Raw genomic sequence first — 12,774 nt, 5'->3', positions numbered from 1 at the left:
AAGAACCTACGTACGGAGCATGTAAAAGCCTTGCTCCTTTGCCCGCTTTCCTGCAGATTTGCTGTTATCTGCTTAAAATTTAGTAGTTCAATTGAGTGCATGACTAAGCAAAAAAAGCTAGAGAAAAATCCCAAACCGTTAGCAAAACCAGAAAAAGCTAAGGGACCGGTGACCCTTGGTCGATCGACATACATAGACGAAATCTATAAGAAAGCTGAATCTCAGCCTTCAGTAGGACCCAGGAAAGTTATTTCCAAACAACCTACTAGTTCCCTTCAGGCCTCAGGCTCACCATCTGAAGCCTTTGCTGAGGTGCATAGTCAGACTGATGAACAGGACTTTCAAGAAATTGAAAATTCTATTCCAGAACGACTGCAGGAAGGGAATCTAAGCAATCTTTGTGAAGGAGAAGGGGAAACAGGGGAAGTTGGGGAGCCAAGATCTCCTCCTAGGATAATTCAGCCATTAAATAGCCCAGATAAGGGGAGCGCGGTAAAAATTATTATTGAAGACACCCCATTTCCTCAGACAGAAATTCCAGATAGGGGAAGTGCTATTAAAACTGTTCCTGTTAAAAATATTCCTCCTCAACCTAGGAATACCCTCTTAGATCTTCCGGAAGGTTATTGGCATATATTTGACCTAATGGCTCAAAATCCGCCAAACACCCAAACTTCTACATTACAATACCCCATAGTGGATTCCGCAGCAAATGCTCCTATGAAAGCAATCCCCCTTCAACACATTCCTACATTTCACGGACTTACATCAGAGGACCCCGATGCATTTTTATTTGAATTTGATGTGCTATGTAGGGGATATGATTACACCACTGACCCCCAGAAATTAAAATTGTTCCCCTCCACTTTGAAAGGGGCGGCTTTAAGATGGTTTATGGGTTTAGGTGGTGGAGTTATAAATAACTGGGAACAAATGAAAGAATCTTTCCTAAAGAAATATCAAGATTACTGTAGGTCTAGAGAACTGAAAGATGAAATATTTCAGATGATAGCTAGACCAAATGAAACATTAGAAGAATACGTGGAACGTTTCCAGTATAATCTGCAAAGATCCCCTTATGCATCGTTGCCCTTGCCTGATAACGTGTTGAAAACAGCATTAATAAGGGGCATGAAAGAACAATGGATTGAAACATTAAACATTATGGGGAAAGGGGATATATATCAAGAAAGTTTTGCTGACATAATTGATTTATGTATCAGGAGTTCGAGAGGCAGTACACGAATCAAACCAGCAGAACATGATCGATTTGCACGGGAAAATAAAATTTCATCAGAAGGAGTAACACGTGTGGAAATTGGGAATTTACTTGAAAATTTTAAAACTGATATACTAGGAACACTGACTACACAATTGGACGTTTTGCAGACTAAGCAGAAACAAATGGAGGCAGAACAGAATTTAGCAATTTTCTGCCCCAGATGCAGGAAAAAGCATAGCCACAAGGAATGCCCACTAGATACAGTTCAAACATGCGCCATTTGCACAAGGGATCACTCTACAGAAAATTGTCCCTCATTACCTGGAGTGAAAGCGGTATATAAGGAAGCAGAAGAAGAACCAGAAGTAGTGTATCTACTTAATCAGCGTCGACAGTGGCAGCCGCGACAAACTGGCATGTTTTCAGACCCATCTTCTTCTTTCCAGTATCCACAATACAATACTCAACAGTATAATACGTGGCAAAGTCAGTTTCAACCCCCATTTCCAAATTGGTCATCACAGTCATACTCTTCTGCAAACCCGTGGCTAAATCAGACAAGCCAATATGGCTGGTCGAATCCTCCTTATCCCCCACCATACTGGCAAAACAACCCTTATCCATTGCAATCGACTCCCCCCACTTCACAAAGTTCAAGCTGGCAGAATAACTGGCAGAGACCAACACAACAACTAGTAGGAAACATTCCTTTCCCTCAACCTACACTACTAGCTTTACAGCAAAACCCCCAATCTAATCTCAGACCCCAACTCCCAGCCCAGCCCAATCCCAATCCAAATAACAGACCAGTCCAATCACTCCAAATTTTAGAAACACCAGAAGAAGGACCCGATCTGAGGGAGTGCAATGATCTGCAGTTAAAATCTGGGCGTATCATTCAAACAGAGGGAAACAAAATAGTTCAGATTGAAGATCAGTTACCTAGAGAACAGCTGTCGCAGGAAGAGGATGAAACAGGCAACAAAATCAGAATCAAGTAACTACATCCTCTCCCCCGTTCCCAGAACGTTTAGTCATACCTCGACCTATACAGCAACCTAATTTTGACATTCTGGGAGAATTACAAAATTTGTACATAAAAATCTCGTTCCTTCAGGCCATTCAGGACATCCCAATATACACTAAAACTATTAAGGAACTATGCATAAAAAGACCAAGAAGGAATGTCATAGATAATCCAAGAGTTCAAGTAGTCGGCACTTTATCTGACCTATTATCAGGAAAGGAAACACCTATTAAGTATGAAGACCCAGGAAACCCAATAGTAACTGTTCAAATCTATGGCCAAACCTTAACCAATGCCTTAGTTGATCTTGGAGCTGCAATCAATATATTGACCACCTCCACTTGCCAAAAGTTAGGAATTACATCTGTAGAACCTACTTCAACTTTGCTGGAATTGGCTGATCGATCTGTGGTCAGGCCAGAAGGCATATTGCATGATGTTATGGTCTCAGTTGATTCCTGGGAATACCCAACTGATTTTCTGATAATAAATCCTAAAACCTAACTAGATGGACATCCATTGATCTTAGGAAGGCCTTGGATCGCTACCGCTGATGCCTACATCGGCTGTCGACAAGGAAACATGATCATAACTAAGGGGGCAGATATTAAGAACTTAGTACTATATCCCCCAGCGCAGCCAAGCATCACAATAGTCAAAACTAATAGGCACCCTGTATCATATCTTACTGACAACATTAGATCTCCATTAACTATACAAGAAGAACTAGAGTTCAGAAATCAAACAGAAGATGATGCCATCAGTAATTTTATTAGTCAAACTGAACTCACATCTCGTACCCAGTGTCATATGATAAAAGCAGCATTTGATAACGAAGTAGAGGAGGAACCTCTCAAAGACGTGCATGACCATACAATTCCTGTCACGTCTGTTGCACATAGTAAAATAGTGGAAATCGAACCTGGGAAGACCTTAAACATTAACACCAACCTTACACCAGAACAAGAAACAAAACTCATCCATGTTTTAACAAAATATAAAAATGCATTTGCATGGGATTACCCCGATATGAAAGGAATTGATCCTCAATTGTGTACACACCACATCTACATAGAGAATGATGCAAAACCTATTAGACAACCTTAGAGAATATTAAATCCTCATCTAAAAGAAGTAGTAAAAGCTGAGCTCCAAAAACTTTTAGATGTTAACTTTATCTACCCTATCTCTGATAGTAAGTGGGTCTCCCCGCTTGTGGTGGTACCGAAAAAGAATGGGAAGTGGAGAATCTGCGTGGACTATAGAGAACTAAATAACGCAACGCAAAAACATCACTTTCCTCTCCCATTCATCGATCAAGTATTGGACACTTTGGCAGGAAAGAAATTCTTTTCTTTTCTTGATGGTTTCAGTGGGTATAACCAAATACAGATTGCCCCTGAAGATCAGGATAAAACTACTTTTACTTGTCCTTGGGGAACATTTGCCTACCGAGTTTTACCTTTTGGTTTATGTAATGCCCCTGCCACATTCCAAAGGGCTATTCTTAGCATATTTGAAGATCTAATAAATGAAGGATTGGAAGTATATATGGATGATTTCACTCCATACGGAGAAGAGTTTGATCCAGCATTGGAAACACTAGAAAAAGTCCTACAACGTTGTATAGCTACCAAGCTTTGTCTAAGCCATGAAAAGTTCTACATGATGATGACAGAAGGACTTATTCTAGGGCATTATATTTCAGCAGCCGGCATACAGGTAGACCCAGCCAAAATCCAAATACTTTTGCTTATTCCTACTCCTACTACTCAAACAGAGGTACGTAGCTTTCTTGGATTCTCTGGTTATTACAGAAGATTTATAGAACATTATTCACGTATTGCTGCACCATTGTATGCACTAACTGGTAATGTTGATTTCCTTTGGACAGAGAAATGTGAACGTGCTTTCAATGACCTGAAAAAGCTTGTATTTACAGCCCCAGTCCTTCGCGGACCAAACTGGGATTTGCCATTTCAGATATCATCCGATGCCTCAGATACAGCCATTGGAGCGGTCCTTGTTCAGGAGGAGGATAGAAAACCATACGCCATTTATTATATTAGCAAAAATCTAACCCCTGCTGAATTAAATTATACTGTAACTGAAAAGGAATTTCTAGCTGTTATACATGCTATCAATAAATTCAGACATTACATCACTGGATATCCCGTTTTCTTGTACACAGATCATTCTGCTATAAAGTATCTAGTGAATAAACCTGTCACAAACGGCAGAATAACCAGATGGTTGATTTTATTGCAGGAGTTTGACATTACAATCAAGGATCGACCTGGCAAAGAAAACCTGGTAGCTGATTTCCTCTCAAGAATGCCAAAACCAGTTGATGCAACAACAGTTGAAGATCAGTTTCCAGATGAGCATCTCTTTGCTGCTGCTGTGCAAACACCCTGGTATGTTGATGTCACCAATTACCTAGCAGTAGGTAAGTTACCAAAACATTTAACCCCTAATGAAAGAAAACAGATTGTCCAGCAAAGTACCAGATTTTCCTGGATTGGAGGCTATCTGTTTCACACAGGGGCAGACATGCAAATCAGGAGGTGCGTTCGACAAGATGAAATCTTTGATATATTGAAAGCATGCCATGACCAACCATGCGGTGGACATTTTTCTGATCACAGGACTGCACATAAAGTATTACATACAGGGTATTATTGGCCCACGATTTTTAAATATGCAAAGAAATTTGTCCAAGCATGTGATAGTTGCCAGAGGGCGGGACGCCCTAGTCACTCAGATGAGATTCCCTTGAAACCACAGCTAGTCATTGAACCATTTGAGCGATGGGCCCTTGATTTCGTGGGGCCAATCAACCCACCGTCAAACCACAAAACATACATTCTAGTGGCAACAGAATATGTCACTAAATGGGTTGAAGCGGAAGCCTTGCCCAGGGCTACAGAAGAATCTGTTATACAGTTCCTGCTCCATCTATTTGTCCGCTATGGCCTCCATAGAGAGATAATCACAGATGGAGGGCCACAATTTGCTGGAAACAGGATAGCGGCAACACTCAACAATTATCATGTTCAGCATAAAATGACCACCCCATATCACCCACATGCAAATGGGAAAGTAGAAAGCAGCAACAAGATAATAGAAACAATTCTAACCAAAACAGTTGCATCACATAGACGCGATTGGGCTGCTGGACTACCAGAAGCACTGTGGGCTTATAGAACAACATGGAGAAGCACCACTGGCCACTCACCGTACCAGCTTATGTTTGGAAAACAACCTATCTTTCCTATAGAATTTGAAATCCATACATTACGAACAACACAAGAAGTAGGGTTAGATTTAACCGAGGCACAAACTAATCGATTGCAACAGATTAATGAGCTGGATGAAATTAGAATCTCTGCACTTCAACATACTGCCCTGATACAGCAGCAAAGAGCTAAGTGGCATGATGCTCTCATAAAAAACAGAGTCTTCCATGAAGGAGACTGGGCTCTTTTATATGACTCTAGATTTCAGGACTTCCCCGGGAAACTCTAGACTCGACGGTTGGGACCATATGAAATTCAGAAAGTACACGACAATGGTACCCTCACACTAATTACTATTGATGGTTCTGGGTATACCTTTAAAGCAAACGGCCATCGAGTCCGTCTCTATCGCAAACCACTTACTCGGGAGTCCTTTTGCCAGCAATTACGCCAAGATTCAGACATGGAGATCTTACGGGAGGAAGACAAGTCTCCTCCACCTGTAACTCGCTAAGAAGTTTATTTTTCTTTCCAATTTGTACATAATTCTTTGAATTATTTTTGTACATATTTTTTTTTTTACAGCATGTTGTGATTTTTGCTGTTCCTTTTCCAAAAGGAACAACACTTGTGATTTTTGCTGTTCCTTTTCCAAAAGGAACAACACTTGTGATTTTTGCCATTCCTTTTCCAAAAGGAACAGCACTTGTGATTTTTGCTGTTCCTTTTCCAAAAGGAACAGCACTTGTGATTTTTGCTGTTCCTTTTCCAAAAGGAACAGCACTTGTGATTTTTGCTGTTCCTTTTCCAAAAGGAATAGCACTTGTGATTTTTGCTGTTCCTTTTCCAAAAGGAACAACGCTTGTGATTTTTGCTGTTCCTTTTTCCAAAAGGAACAGCACTTGCGATTTTTGCTGTTCCTTTTCCAAAAGGAACATCACTTGTGATTTTTGTTGTTCCTCTTCCAAAAGGAACAACACTTGCGATTTTTGCTGTTCCTTTTCTAAAAGGAACAGCGCTTGTGATTTTTGCTGTTCCTTTTCCAAAAGGAACAACACTTGCGATTTTTGCTGTTCCTTTTCTAAAAATGAACAGCACTTGAGTGTTTTTGCTGTTCCTTTCTAAAAAAGAACAGCATTTGTGTGTTTTTGCTGTCTCTGCAAGAAACAACACGGTTTGATTTCTGCCGGTCTTTTCCAGAGGAACGACATTTGTTTGATTTTATTGAACTGCACCATTGATTTCCACTGCTCCTTTCTCTAAACAAACAACCGTTGTTGTATCTTTCCTTGAAACTGCACTACAGCTTGTCCCTTCTCAAGGATGCAGAATCCTAATGGTCTTTAGAATACAACTATCTACTTATGTGATGGAAACAAAAGCACAATATACGAAAATCGGTAAATCATAAATCGCTATCCTTATAAGCAACTACCCTGAATTGATGAAAGGATGTAGGGAAAAGATATGCTTACTTATCACCTTTTCTTGCCATTGTTCTACTAACTCTGTTCTGATTGGTAATCTTTATCATGCTGATTTTTTTTTTTTTATTATCATTCGCCAATAAGATCAAAGAGTTTATATCTTCCTATTGGGATTTTAAGACTCCTTCCACCATTCCTACTCTTAAGGAGTGTGGAACCACCCTTTGTGTATAAACAGGAAAGGTTCTCTATTAAAACCAAGAAAAAAAAAGAAGTAAGCAAAACAGTTTTGTCAAATTGCAGGATAGGGAGTCTCATTACGAGCTAGCCTACCATGATCATCAGGATGGAAGCAAAGTGGCATTCCCATTAGGGCCACCACACCCGGGAAATGGTCCAAAAGGTATATCAAAATAAATAAATAACCCTTGGAACAGGAGGTCTCATCACGAGCCGGCCTGCCCACTATTCGCTCCTTCCTCGTGAATGGCACTATAACTAACTGGTTACCAAGCCTGCATAGTGGCCTACAGTTTTGACATCACATAATACTTCCTCGCATACACAAAGGACTATGGTTCCCGGGGTGAAATAAACAACTCTGCGAAGGTTATGGACACCTGTTGGCAGCAGAGCTCTGTTAATGGTATTGAAGTCGTAACCTTTATACCAATGGGTAAGGAAATTATAACCTTTGTATCTTATAACGTGATAATTTAATTACCCAGCCATATCCTGCATGACTATTTATTACCGCCAATCATTACGGAGCTAGTGACAGTGACCGCATGGGGCTCGCTAATTATGGCAAATGTCTATTCCCGATCTGCCATCAACTCACCGCAGTCGCTTACGTATTAAAAGCGATTCAACTTTTCACCTCGATCCCCGTACTACGCTGTTTTTGCGGACATGGCATATTTTCATAAGCTGCTCCATAAAGGCCTCGCGGACGAAGCAGACGCTGCTCCTTATTTGACGGCTGGGACAGCCTATCATATTGCGGGGGGGGGGAGTAACCTCATTATTCCCCAGAATACGTGTCAGCCCGTTATTCGAGAAGATCTTGTACTTGAGCACAGCACGGCTCAACGGTATGATCATTTGCCATTTTTGTTTCTTCTGCATGAATCGCTGTTTGAAGTTATTTCCATTAAACTTGAACGAGAAACTCGCCACCAGCTTCTCTGCGAACAGCTGCTGTTCCTTTGAGAATCTGCAAGTGAAGCCATGGGTGGAAGGTCAGTCCGCAGAGAACCACAGACATTGACTGCTTCAGCTGCAGCCCGAAGAATTCTGAAGAAAGCAGGATGGTTGACCTACCTCAAACGGTTGAAGGAGTCTAATGAAATTGTGGCGAAGGAATTTTTACAAAACCTGCAGGAAGATCATTCCACAATCAGAGGAAAACGAATAGAGGTCACGGATGATATAATAGCAAAATTCACTGGACTACCGGCCACAGGGCCTGTGTGGACAACAAAGAAGGAAAGACTGCAGAAGATTGTGGAAATCTTTCAGGACGAGGGCCAGAGCTTAACAGTTCGAGAAAAAGGGGTGCTACCAGCAACGCTAGGAGAGCCATGGGCGGAATTGGCGAAAATTGTCCATAGCTACATTACTTGCGAAGGCAGAAAAGACGTGGTAAGACCACGACATCTAAAACTCCTAGCTGTCTTAAAACAAAAATGTTCTATGAATTTACCTGCATTGCTTAATTCGCTATTGCATGATGTGGCACGAAGCATGAAAACGACACAGCACAAAGAATCTGTGGTTAGCCACCACGGATTAATTCGTTTGATAGTAAACCATAGTCTTACCCAGCAGCAGAGCAGCTGGGAAGAATTAATTGATATCATTAATAAAGGGACGGCCACGTCTGGACGCCCAGAAAAACATAAACAAATTGATAGCACACCCCAACGCCTAGAGAAGCGAAAGAAGGACGCTTGCACAGAAGTGCAAGCTGAAAGAAAAGCCAAGAAACAAGCAGAAAAGCAACTTGAGAAACAACCCGACTTTAGTACATCTGAGCAACCAGCAAAACGTAGAAAGTCGGCACGACTTGCAGGGTTACAAGCAGAGCTGAAGAAACCCCGGGCTCGCACGAGCCAAGCAATAGAAATTATAGATGAGCAATCGGCAGAGACAGATACAGAAGAAGAAAGTAATGAGGAAGTAGAACAGTCCACAAGGACAGAGGCGGAAGAAGAAAATAGCAGAGAAACAGAGCAGTCCGCAGAGGCAGAAACAGAAGAGGAAGACGAAGAACAGTCAGCGGAAACAGAAACAGGAGAAGAAGGACAGGATGAAGAAGAAGAAGAAAACGAGAAAGAAGAAGTTGAGCGGCCCGAGCAGGAGGAAGAAATGGAACAACAGGGAAGAAGCCCAGAACAAAACCCGATGGGGGAAGATGAATTGGCCAATATTCTGGCCAATATGGGCGAGTATGGCCAGCCCCTGAGTCCATCCAACCTCCAGGCCGAAGAAGAAACCCAGGAAAAAGATGCACCCAAGGAAGTGCATACGGAAGAAGCAGAAGTAGAAATTTCACCCGTCCATGATGAGAAGGAAACAGAAAATATCAGGCAGGAACGGCCTGTTCCCAGTCAGAAGGCACCAGAGGAGAATCCAGAGGAAATAAGGGCAGAGGAAGAATTGGCCCAAGAAACAACAGAGCCAAGAGAGGTTCTTACCCCGGATCAACCACCTCAAGAAGAAAATCTGGAAATTAGTCACACTCCAACCCACGGCAAACAGTCAACTATTCTTTCTGAGAAGTTGATGAAAATAAGGGAATTGCAAAAGGAAAAAGGGACACTGTTAAACGTAATAGTCAGACTTCGCCAGCAGATTAGGCTTCTAAAAGCAAGACAAAGGGGGGTAAGGACCTCAACAAGAAAAAATCCGACCACGCTATAAGGCCCCGTAAGAATAAAAGGTGAAGAACTGGGAGCCGTTCCACTACTCAAAATCCTGACGGAAGCCAAACTACTGTCCCTAATGAAGCAGAAAGACAAACTGTTGTTCCAATTAAAACAGAAGGACAGACTATTGTTCCATTTCAAAAGGAACAGCAGTGGGTTGGAGTTCATGTTAAAATTGAAAAAGATGATAAGGAGGTTCAGACGGAGGCACCACCTTCGGGAGTAATAAGGGTTATGAATTTAAAGCAGCATAATAAGAAACTCAAGTAAAGTTCCCAACCTCCACAAATGCATGGAAAAAGGACCCAAAAACAAGAACCCTCCACCATCAATTGAAGCAGGCTCAGCAAGAAGTAGAAAAGCTCAGGGAACAAACGGTCCCCCGTGAAAAATATGAGGAATTACAGCAGCAGTTAAGGAACGTCAACCTGTCAGAAAGCCAAGCCTTCGAAGGATGGCAAAGGGAGCAAGAGAAAGTTGCCAAGGTAACCCGTAGATTAGATGTAGTCATTAAACAAATCGATACCTTGTGTGCTCTGTACAATGATGCCCTAGCATGTAGAGCTCCTGCCAAAAATTATGCCCTGTTTCTAATGGAAAGATACTTACAATTGAAAATTAAAGCCGTTAGGGCAGGTGCTCCCATAGAAATTAACACTATAGACGATTTTATAAACTGCTGTAAGCATTATGGAGTAAAGGTACAAAGGTTATTGTGTGAATTTTACCTGCATAACCTTGTACTAGAACAGGAGACCGAACTAAACCCTGGCCCTTTTGTCGGAGATATTCAATTACAAGCATTCATTTCATTTGCAGTTAATCAGATTAAATGGCTCAAAGCCTACAATGCATTTCAAAGGCAAGAAAATGGATTAGACCTATGGGTAAGAGCTGAGCCTAGAGACCCGGAACAGTTATGGAAAAGTCATAGAAATCTCATGAGGGCTCCAGGCGTGATTGAAGCATTAGGACCCATGCATGAAGCAATCATTCGGCAAGGGCTTGAATTCTTTTCTTCTATTAAAGACCCTGCCATTGAAGCAGCTAAATTTCGATATCGGGTATCTAATCCAAATATTCAGCTCCAAGAGCCGTTTAAGTATGAAAATTTTAAGCTTGCTGCTAGCCGATTCCCCCTCTATGGTGAAATTGTTTTGAGGGCAGGGCCATCCTGGTTAGGATATAGGTTCCGGAGTCCAATCATTTGGCATCCTGCACTCGGATACCAAGCCCTGTATGAAATGCCCGAGGGCCAGACAAGCCATTTCTTTGATCATCTAGTTTCGCATCATGGGTGTAGGCCCCCACACGAAATTCCATCTCTAGCCTACTCCCTCACTGCTCTGCATGTCAACTACAATGTTTTCATGAGGCCATGAAAAAAGGTAAGCTGGGGGGTGTGTGGAGTACCTAGGAAGGTATGTTTCGATGGTCATTTTGGTATCTTTTCATTAGAACTCAAAAGCCTTTTGCATGAGAAATCTAGATAATGATAAGAATTTATAACGAAACACGAGAGATTAATGAAAAGCACTGATAGTCGTCATTTCTGTGTGCAGGAGGGAGGAAATACGGGAAGTGGCCATTCCAAAAGTAAAGAAAAAGCTGAGTTAATTGTTGTCCCTTTGACGGAAGACCGGAAACGAACCAGATCACAACGAATCAACCCAAGAAAGGACGCGGAGATACCAGCACGAAACAGAAAAAGAAAGAAGTAACACAGTATTAATGATTCTGCAAATCCCTCAGGATCTGAGATCCTGAGGGATCGCTATTTTGCCTATTTTCTGTACCTAGATATCTCCGCCATTTTCCCTATAAAAGGGGTAGCATTGTTGGCTTCAGGGAGGATCTTTTGTGGAGTGTAATTTCTTCTAAGGAAGATCAGGACTATGATCTTTATGTTCGGTTGAAGACTTGAGTTCCTGTAATTTTATTGCATGCTTTAATACAGACTTGTTCACCCTTTTATCTTTGAGCCTGGATCTATCTTAAGCGGTGTACCCCTGGAGGCTAAGGGCCCGGCCCTGGAGGACACTTGCTCTTGTATCATTACGCGTGGTTTCCGTGTGGTTTGTTCATAGACGTATTCTGGTAATCTGTTGTGTTTTGAATATTCTATTACATGCTCTGTTGTGATTAAGTCATTCCGTGTTCTTGAAACTTTATATTAATGCTATGTTGTTTTACCAATTCTTTAAGCATTGATTAATCCCTACAGGACACTGTTACTTTATTACAGAGTTCTTCACGATTGTGTTTTTGCATTCTAACAAGTCATTTGGAAAGATCTATTTTACATGGGTATCGAATGTGACTATTCTTTATTATGAGATACAGTCGTATGTGTTTCAACAGAAGCAGATTAAGTATGGTGTGTTTCTAAGGTTCTATAGTATTGTTCCATCATATAAGATTGAGGGATTGGTGTGTTGATTGGCATGGTTAAATAGAGTTGCAGCTTAAAGAACTCAGTTATTACTTATTTCGATTACTATTCTATTCTTGAACTGCTGTTCCATTTACCTGCTGTTCCATTTATTTGTTGTTCCATTTATTTGTTGTTTCATTTATTTGTTGTTCCATTTATTTGTTGTTTCATTTATTTGTTGTTCCATTTCAATTTGTTGTTCCATTTCCAGATTGCTAATTTGTTGTTGCTTGAGGACGGACTTAGGCTGTAGAGGACCCCAGCATCTTCTACTTGGTCCCCAGACCTCTGATCTGCTCCCGTCGGCTATGAAAGGGATGTGTTATTGCTACCAAGCCCTTGGCTGACGTGCTGTTCCATTTCATTATCACTTCTTTTATCTACTGTTTCATTTCTAATCATTAAGAACGATCCTAGGCTGTAGCGAGCTCAACATCTGCTATTTGGCTCCCAGACCTCTGATCTATTCTCATCAGTTATGAAAAGGATGGGTTA

The sequence above is a fragment of the Pinus tabuliformis genome, chromosome 1_1 (genome assembly GCF_031772625.1).
Source record: "Pinus tabuliformis cultivar Carrire ecotype Pingquan chromosome 1_1, CPIR1, whole genome shotgun sequence".
NCBI classification, from domain to species: Eukaryota; Viridiplantae; Streptophyta; class Pinopsida; order Pinales; family Pinaceae; genus Pinus; species Pinus tabuliformis.
This window is presented reverse-complemented; position numbering follows the sequence as displayed.